Here is an 8,646-nt window from a genome sequence, read left to right as displayed (position 1 = left end):
TGGGCCTAAATAAATCACTTTTATTTCTAAAACAATGGAACTAACTTCAACCAATACTCAGAAGGATATCACTGTACAAATGTAATGCTTGCTGTATGGTTTTGTATGCTGCTCTTGAAATAGTCAGAAAGCATCTGTAAATCAGGGGTTTTGGTACAATTGTCCCTGGTGCTGCCATAGGATATGCCAGTTAGGAAGACTGTTGCACCTGAATCCCACTGAACTCCAGGGGCCTTTGTGTGAGGATACGCGCCCAGGGTGAATTTTGTCGCAAAGTGGAGGCTGTGGTGTTGAAAATGCGAGTCGTCTTGCAGTATGTCTTGTGCAGGAGAATGACATCCTTATGGCTGCAAGGGTTTAGGTAGGTTGCTGTTTACTTATTGCTGCTAGTATTTAGTTGAAAGGTAGTTAAAAGTGGACTGAAGAGACAAGCCACAGAAGTTTTTCTTATGCTGTTGCCTTGGTACAGGCTGATTACATTTACCCTAAAGTGCCCGTTCTTGTAGAAACCAGTGCCAATAAAATAAGTACCAGCAAGAAGCCAATTTATGTACCAGAAATGACTACATGTGTTACATAATTAGAATACCTGCCTGACTTCTGAAACCCATCGCTGCCGGGCCTGCTTTTAATCTAGCATCGTCTCTTCAGTTTATGAGATGAAATGTAGCTGGGGATCATTATGAGAACCAGATGGAGAGCCTGGCTGGAGGGCTGGTGGGAATGGAGACTACCTTGGCCCGCTCCTAGCTGAGCGTACTGTGTACCTTCGAATGATACCTTAATCCATGATAAAGACAGACAGCTCACTTTTCCAAAATCAAAACCATATTCGTCAGTGGTAGCCTCCTTCCAACAGGGCACAGGCTACTGCTCTGAGAGATACAATCTGGAACAGCTTGATACAGGCAGAACTAGGTGGCTACACATGGATAAGATAAAATCATTCAGCTACCTAATAAATAAATTTGAAAGATGTTCTAAGATGATACAAATTCAAGTACTAACTTGATTTATTATCCCACAGGGATGTTTGCTCCACCTTTCAGTCACTGAATCCTGATTTATAGTAGATGTTCTTAGGCTTGATTTTCTTTTTTTCTTTTTTCTTTTTTCTTTTTTTGAGGAAGAAAAAACTTTAAAATGTAGCTGGTTGACCTAGCTCTCTCTGCCCAGCTAGCTCCATGCTGCTTAAATTAATACGACTCATTCAAAAATGTAGTTGAATGAGTGGGTTTTTAAGTTAAAAAGGATTCGGTTTTGGTAACTAAATGTTATTTCTACATGGTAAAATACCAGTAGAAGTAAAGTCAATAAGCTCTAAAAGTAAATACATTAAAGAATTCTTATGCATCATGATTTTCCTCTTGCCATAGAGGGAAAAGATTGTATTTTATACAGGAACTGAGATGTTTCCCTTTCTGTAGTCCTGTGTGGATTTAACTAAAGCAGCAACTAAGAGAAACAAGAGTTTCATAAAGAAAGCCTTGTTGATAATTATAGAGTGGTTGTAAGAGTATGTTCATAGCCTTTATTTTTCTTGTTCAGAACTTTATTATGGATCTTTCTTTAAGTTTCAAATGACTCTTGATACTTGGCATGTGTGAGACTTTAGGTAAATAAACATAACTTATTATTTTGGTACAATACTTCAAATATATATTTGAAAGGGTGTGTTCTTTGTTTGACTGCCTATGACTCTTATAAATCTATAAACTAACTATTCTATTTATCAGATTGTAAATTATCAGATTGTAAATAGGATAGTATAGAGCTAGAGGGAGAAATAAATACTGTTTCTAGTTAACAATTCCAGTTCTAGCAAATCACCCTTACACGAAGCAGGTATAAATTATGCATTGGTTGTTCAAAGTTTTCATCATGGTTAGAGTTAGAAAAATTAACCGTAAAAACATAAAGGCATTGTGATCATTTGTCAAATGAGAGTCTGTATTTATGTTTGCAGAAAAATGAGTATCTTTGACAGTCGCCTTTTGAACAATCTGTTGTGTTTTTTATGATCTGCGTATTCCATCAGGGGTAGGAGATGTTTGAGGAAAATGTGAAACTTGGTTTACCAAGTTCTGTCTACAAAGACAAAATATCTTTTTGGCTAGGATTTTTGTTGCTTGTTTAGTACCTCTTGAACTCCAAAGGTGTCATTTTTATAACATAGCCCTTCACTTGTGGACAATTTGGTGATAGTAGTAAATTTCAAAGGTAAGGCATTCATTGATCTGGAAGAAAAACTTTAATCTATGCAGCCTCTTCCCTTTCCAGGTAATGTTCTCCTTAGTAAACAATTTGCATTAAACCCACAGAGTCCTCAGCACCGAGAGTATGACTAATGCCAGCCTGTACTCTCTGTTATATGCCACAGTCTTTTAACCATTGTGTGTGCTGGTGAATTATTTTCCTGAACCATTGATTCAAAGGGCTGTGGACTCTAGAACAGCATGTTTTGAAACTTTGAAGGCTTAGACCTTAGGAACAAAAGACCTTCACCCAAAGAGTGTGATCTTATGGGCACAGTTTACAGTGCTGCTGCTTACAGCATTTGACAGATGACCAGATATAAGCTTGATAGATTTCTCCTTTCTCTAATTTATTATGTCCACGTTTTGCTGGAACCGATAGCAAAATTAATCATGCCAGCCCTTTTTTATTTTTTATTTTTTTTAATACTTAGAAGTGTTACATTTCAGAGAGCCAGGCATTAAGATGTACACTGGCTTTTTGAACTGGTGGTGTCTCCATTTGCATATGACACCGTGAATTTCTCTATTTATTCTTTTAGTCTGGAAAAGAGAAAAACATTCCATGCCTGTTATAAGTTATGACAAATTAATTTACTGGTTTGTTTTTTTTTTACATGCTGAAAAGCCAAGAACTCACAGTCTGGCTGGTTCAGATTTGTTCTCTCCAAAGGTGTCATGCTGCTCCTTATTCATGCTTTATTTGGGATTCCAGCCATTTAAAGAACGTTATCCTGCTAGTATATACAATGCGTTTGTTATATTGCACATGCTTACATTGTTATTTAATGCCACCCAGAGTTTTCAGGGTGGCTTAGAGTGTAAGGGCAGCGTCAACTGTTAACATCTGCAACTTAAACCAGATCTGATACAGTAAAGGGAAAAACATTAATCACAAGATGCATGGGTGCCACCAGTGTAAGTTGCCCTTGCATCGTAAGACAAATCATGGGCTGATACAGCTTGGTTTTAGTCTAACTCCTGACTATGCCTAGAGCAGCAGGTGGGCTTCTGGTAATGCTGCACCAAGAAAGGTGGTGGCAGAGCATCTCTGTACAGGTGGCTCAGACCCAAACTAGGTGATGGACAGGAGGAAGGGAGCGATCATGTCCTCTGACAGATCACTGACAGGGAAAGACACAGTTTTGGGAGTAAGTTACACTTAAACTTAAGGCAGTGCTGAATGGGGAGCTGTGAATGGCATTGGATACAGAGACTAGCAGGGCCAGAGCCAAAAACCAGTCTAATTTTTTATTTGCAGCTTTGTTGCCTGTGCCTCAAAGGGACATTTTGCATGGCTTAAGGCAACACTGAAAGAAGGACATGATGGGGACAATGGGTGAGTTAATTCTCATCTGAGCCAAGGCTCTCTGCCTGTCATTTGCTTCATGTACAATATATTTCAGAGTGAAGAGCCCAGCTACAGTGAATTGTTCCACAAAGAAGAAAGCTAAGCTTTTCACCATCTAATCAATATTTCCTGAAGAGGTGCCAATGTCTGCTGAGAAGAATTATGATCTTTCTGCCATAAATTATGTTATTTCTGACCCTAAACCTCCCCTGCCCAGATGTCCTCTCTCCTGATGAGTGACATTTAGAACAGGAATATGAGCATTTAGGACAAGGACAGGGTGTCCTACAAAACACATACTTGGGTGCTCTGCAGCTAATAATCTTCAAGTTATTCACGATGATAAGTTTTGGGAAATTCAGCATGCCTCAGTACATAAGCCAGATTCCTGGCATTTGACCAGAAGGGTGTTATAAATAGTAAACATCAGTATTGTTGCCATTCACTGTAGCTAACTACCATCTTGGATGCAGATTAGTTTGTGCACTTGTATTGCATGCAGACATATACAAAGTCTAGATTTCTCTTGAAAACACTTAGTGTACTGGTAACTAACTAAATGAATAAACATATAATCTTTCAGGAGCTGGCAGAACAGCATCTAGTTCTCGTTACCCTCTTTGTTTCTCTCCACCCTTTGGCTCTCACCATAATTGAAGACAACTGCTCTGGCCACTCAGCTCAGCAACTGCAAGATGAAGTTATACATCTTCCAGACATGGCATTCAGTTGCCAGCACATTTCTTACCCTCTGGTATGCTTTGGGCCTCTGCTTTGGCCTTGGGGCTGTCTACCTGTCTCCAAGACTGCCGCTGCTGCTGTTCATTTAACCATGGTGCATAGTACTGGATTCTTGTGTTGCTCTCTACAATGCTATGCAAAGGGAAAAGAATGGGAAATGCCGTGAGAGAATTACATGGAGCTAACAGTAAGCTTGTTTTACTCATAAACACATGCAGAGCAATCCAGTTATTTCAGAGCTTATGCCCAGTGTTTTTGTGACACAGATGTGAGCTGAAGAGCACTCTCTGCCATTGTGCCATGGTTTAGAGTGCCTGTGTACTTCTGTAACAGCAGCAGTTGATTTTCTATTTTAAGGAGAATGGTATTACCAGAAAATTGTTAACATTTGCATAGAGAAGGTTAACTCTTTTAAGTGGCTTCATGCCATTAAGTAGGAATGTTAACCACTCCAGTATAGCAGTTTGTCCACAGAGAGGAAAAACAACCCTTCAAAACCCTATCACCAGTTCCGCATTAGAGCTAAATTACTGTAACAGATTGAAATGACAAGACTCACATTTTTAAATGAGCATGTAAATGAGACATGTGCCCAGATTGGCATGGGACAGGAATCCCAATTTACACATATGCCTTGGGATTTGTGCACACACACACAAACAATTAAAAAATCATCTGGCAAAGGATACACAAGACAAGACTGAAGAGATAAGTTTAATACTCTTACATCAGTGGTGTGTGAGAAGACCTAATCAGAATTTAAATATTCAGTGTTTTCTTTAACGGGCAGTACCTGAACAACTGAGGACATCACAAATGACCAAGGAAACCTGTTATGGCATATATATAGAGAGAGAGTCTTGAGTATTTATATATAAATGCACTCTAGAGCAGAGGCCTCTCAGCTGAGTCTTGTAGCTTTCTGCATGAAATAGGAAAGATTGGACAGCCTGCATTTACCAGGCAGGTCCTCTCCTGTCTCAACAGGTGAAACAGGAGGTATAATTCTGTTTTGGACTGCAGCAGTGAAAATACATAATTTGAAACACTTCCTATTGTTCTCCATTTCAGTTGAGGTGTCCAATAGTGCTGTGTTATGAAGAGCTCTTTAGGGAACTGCAGTTGCAGCCAACCCTGTTCTGCTTTCCTGAACGCTTAATGGGAGAAGCTGGGTACCCTCAGTGATGTTGAAGGCAACTGAGGCAGACTGTGGCTGGCTGAGAACATGGTATCCTGCTGCACACCAGGCAGTTTTGTTCATGACTAGCCAACTCAGGCTTTCTAAAACCATTTTCTTTTGTGAGATGTGAAAAAACCACCTGTTTGAGTTGTGGAGCTCTGGGTGTCCTGGAGCTCCGGGTGTGCAGTGGGGCATAGCGACAGTTAAAGCTGTATGATCAAAGGGAGAGGTTGAGCCTGGCATTGGTGTCACACCGAAGACCCTCCTCTGTAACCACCGCCAGCCTTAGCTGTGATGGGTGCAGCAGTCACTTAAACTGCAAGGTCAATGGTGAGGCCAGCTGTACTGCAGCCTCAAGTGCTAATTGGTGTCTCACAGCTTGTTTCAGAACTCTGATGTCTTGTTTCCACTCTGGTTTCATGTAATTGCTTTATTGAAACATTGATAATTGGCCAGGTTCAAAACTTTCTTTAAGGTGAAATCCATATTTTGACAGCATTATGCTTCATTGTTATGATAGCTGACTTCCCAATACAATGGCACTGTGAAATAATTGTATGTGTGATTTAGTAGAAAACTCTGGATAGAGTACTTGGGCTCCATCATCTGTGTGTAACCACAGACGAAGTGACTGACCCTGATCCAGAGACCTTTCAGCCGAGCAAATTCTAGAGCTGTATTCTGCTGCTGAAACACAGCTTATGTATCATACTTTTGCCCTTTTCTGTTTTGGGGAAATTTGCACAGAAAGTAGTTGCTGTTTGTTATGTGTGCATGCATATACTCACTGCTATTGCTGGCAGTGTTAGAATGTACTGAATAATCATTTTTTTAAGTTGGTTTTAAAAACTATTAAAAAAAAGAAAAGGCAATAAAAAAGTCATGGGGTGGCTTTTCCAATAACATATGGAGCTTGTAGTTCTGCAGTGTTGTCTCTGAGCCATTAATGAAATCCATATTGCAGAGATAGCCTCGAAGTAATGGAGGAGGGGAAAAAGCAGCTGTACTTGCTATCCTGTGGCTCTGCATTTTTCATTATGTTCCCTCTTACTTTTGTTTTGGGGCATATTTTCTGGAGCAAACAACCTCCCTGGAGCTGGTTTGCTGCAAAAAGCAGGTTGGAATCCTGGTGCTGGCTCTCTGAGGGGTGTCAGTTGTGGTGCTGCAACTGTTAAGCAAAGCACTGAGGGGTTCAGAAGGGAGGAGCAGTGTTTTCTGTGGGTGAAACTTCTGGCACAAGTATTTGACTGAGCGGCTGTGAGTATATTACTGAAAAACCAACCCAACCAGCAAGATACTGCCAGAGCTAGCCTAATGATCCAAGCATTTTACATAGCTGATGACCAGGACAGGTATATCCTCTCTCAAAATGACACCTTGGAATAATACTAGCTAACCGTGGGTAGCCTGACTGTGATGCCTCCTTCCAGACCGATGATTATTGCTGTCACCTCTCATGCCATGTGGTATTCAAGGCTGATGCCTATGAATTTTGTCCATATTCATTTTAAGAGGACAGGTGGCAGTCAGCCTTTAATTCTGAAGAGATGGTGATGATTCAACCAATAACGAACTGAAGGAGGATGACATTAAAGCATGTGTTAGGGTGCATGCGTTAGCTACATTGTTTTTCAACAAGCTGGCAGCTTAATCTTTCTTCATACATAACAAAAGTAAAAAAAGCTACTATGGTAGAGACAAAGAGATTCCGCTGAAATAACTAAAGCCCATCTTATCTTTGATTGCCTTTGCAGAACTGGATTCACCATGCTTTTTCCTTACTCCATGTAACCAGTGACTGTTCATAGTCACTGTGATGGAGCAGAGGGCTGGAGCTCACACTGACGACAAGAGCCCCAGAGAAGAGTTTAATCCCTTTCAGCTCTCTATAGTATGCAAACAAATCTTCCTCCTAATGAGAGACCACAAAACTGAAATGATTATTAGACAATGGCTATGTTTTAAAAGGATCAAAGTAATATAGACACATTGCAGGCTGATATTTGGCTCTCTAGTAACTAATTTCTCCCAACCTCAGTCTGCACATTTGTAATGCAAAACGTTTTACTTCATATTAAAATAAGAGCGTTTATCTATGCAGTTTCATTTCCAATGAAAGCTATGCTTTACAGTGCATTATACAGAATGACAGAGGTGCACTGCATTGCAAGGTCACGCTATAGATCATACTCACTCTGCCAAACACCCAGCAAGGAATTTTGAACTAAGCTGCAGTAAGGGGCCGAGCTGTGAGCAGAGCCAGAAACAATACAGGTTAGAAAAATGTTTGTTTTATTTAGTGAAAGAAAGAGTTTGACTTATTAGGAAGGCTTTTCCTACCGTGTTCATTCTGGGTCCAGGTCCTGGAAAGAACGTTTGGGATGGAACTTCCTGCAGTTGACCCTAATCTGTCCTCAGAACCTTATGTGTCATCCTCTGAACTGGGGAATATTGGGTGTGTTTGAAGATCTAACTAGCAGTTATGCTCTGCGCTGTTACATTATCAGACTCTTGCTTTTTTTCCATAAGGTAAATGAGCCTATGTGTCTGGTAAAAGGTGGGGAAGTGTAATCCTCCACACACAGATTAAGTGTGTGCTACTGTGCAGCTGAAAGCTGTGGGTCTAAGAAGTAAGAGTGCCTTATTCCAATTGTTTGCAAAGATAATTTGTCCTCCAGAGGAAAAAGTTACCCCAGGACAGAGAGGGTGACAGAGGTAACACTGTACGATGCAGCCACTGTATGGGTTTTGTGTATTTTCTGTGTATGGAAACCAGTTAAAACATCACTTTTTGGATGTCTAGAAGATCAGGAAGTGCCAAAGCCAGTGTGGCAAATAACTTCTGTTTAGGAGAACAGTTTGAAGGCCCTGTTTCACAGGTGGGACAAGAGTAGCATCACTAATGATAAAAGTAGAGAGCCAAAGACAAGTTATGGTCCCACCCATACAAAACATGACATCGAAACAAAATTTTAGTATCAAATAGGCTGTACTCCAGACAAGGTTGGTGATTGTTATGCTATTTGGGAATATAACTTACTGGTGGGGTTGTACAGCCTGAGGGGGGCACACCTTAGACAGTACAGAGATACCAGCACCACTTTGGCAATCAAATGACT

This window comes from Neopsephotus bourkii, unplaced genomic scaffold (assembly GCF_033783945.1).
Source record: "Neopsephotus bourkii isolate Nb327-2 ecotype Australia unplaced genomic scaffold, CSIRO-AGI_Nbou_v1 NB_53, whole genome shotgun sequence".
Taxonomy (NCBI): Eukaryota; Metazoa; Chordata; class Aves; order Psittaciformes; family Psittacidae; genus Neopsephotus; species Neopsephotus bourkii.
Note: the sequence above shows the minus strand (reverse complement) of the source record.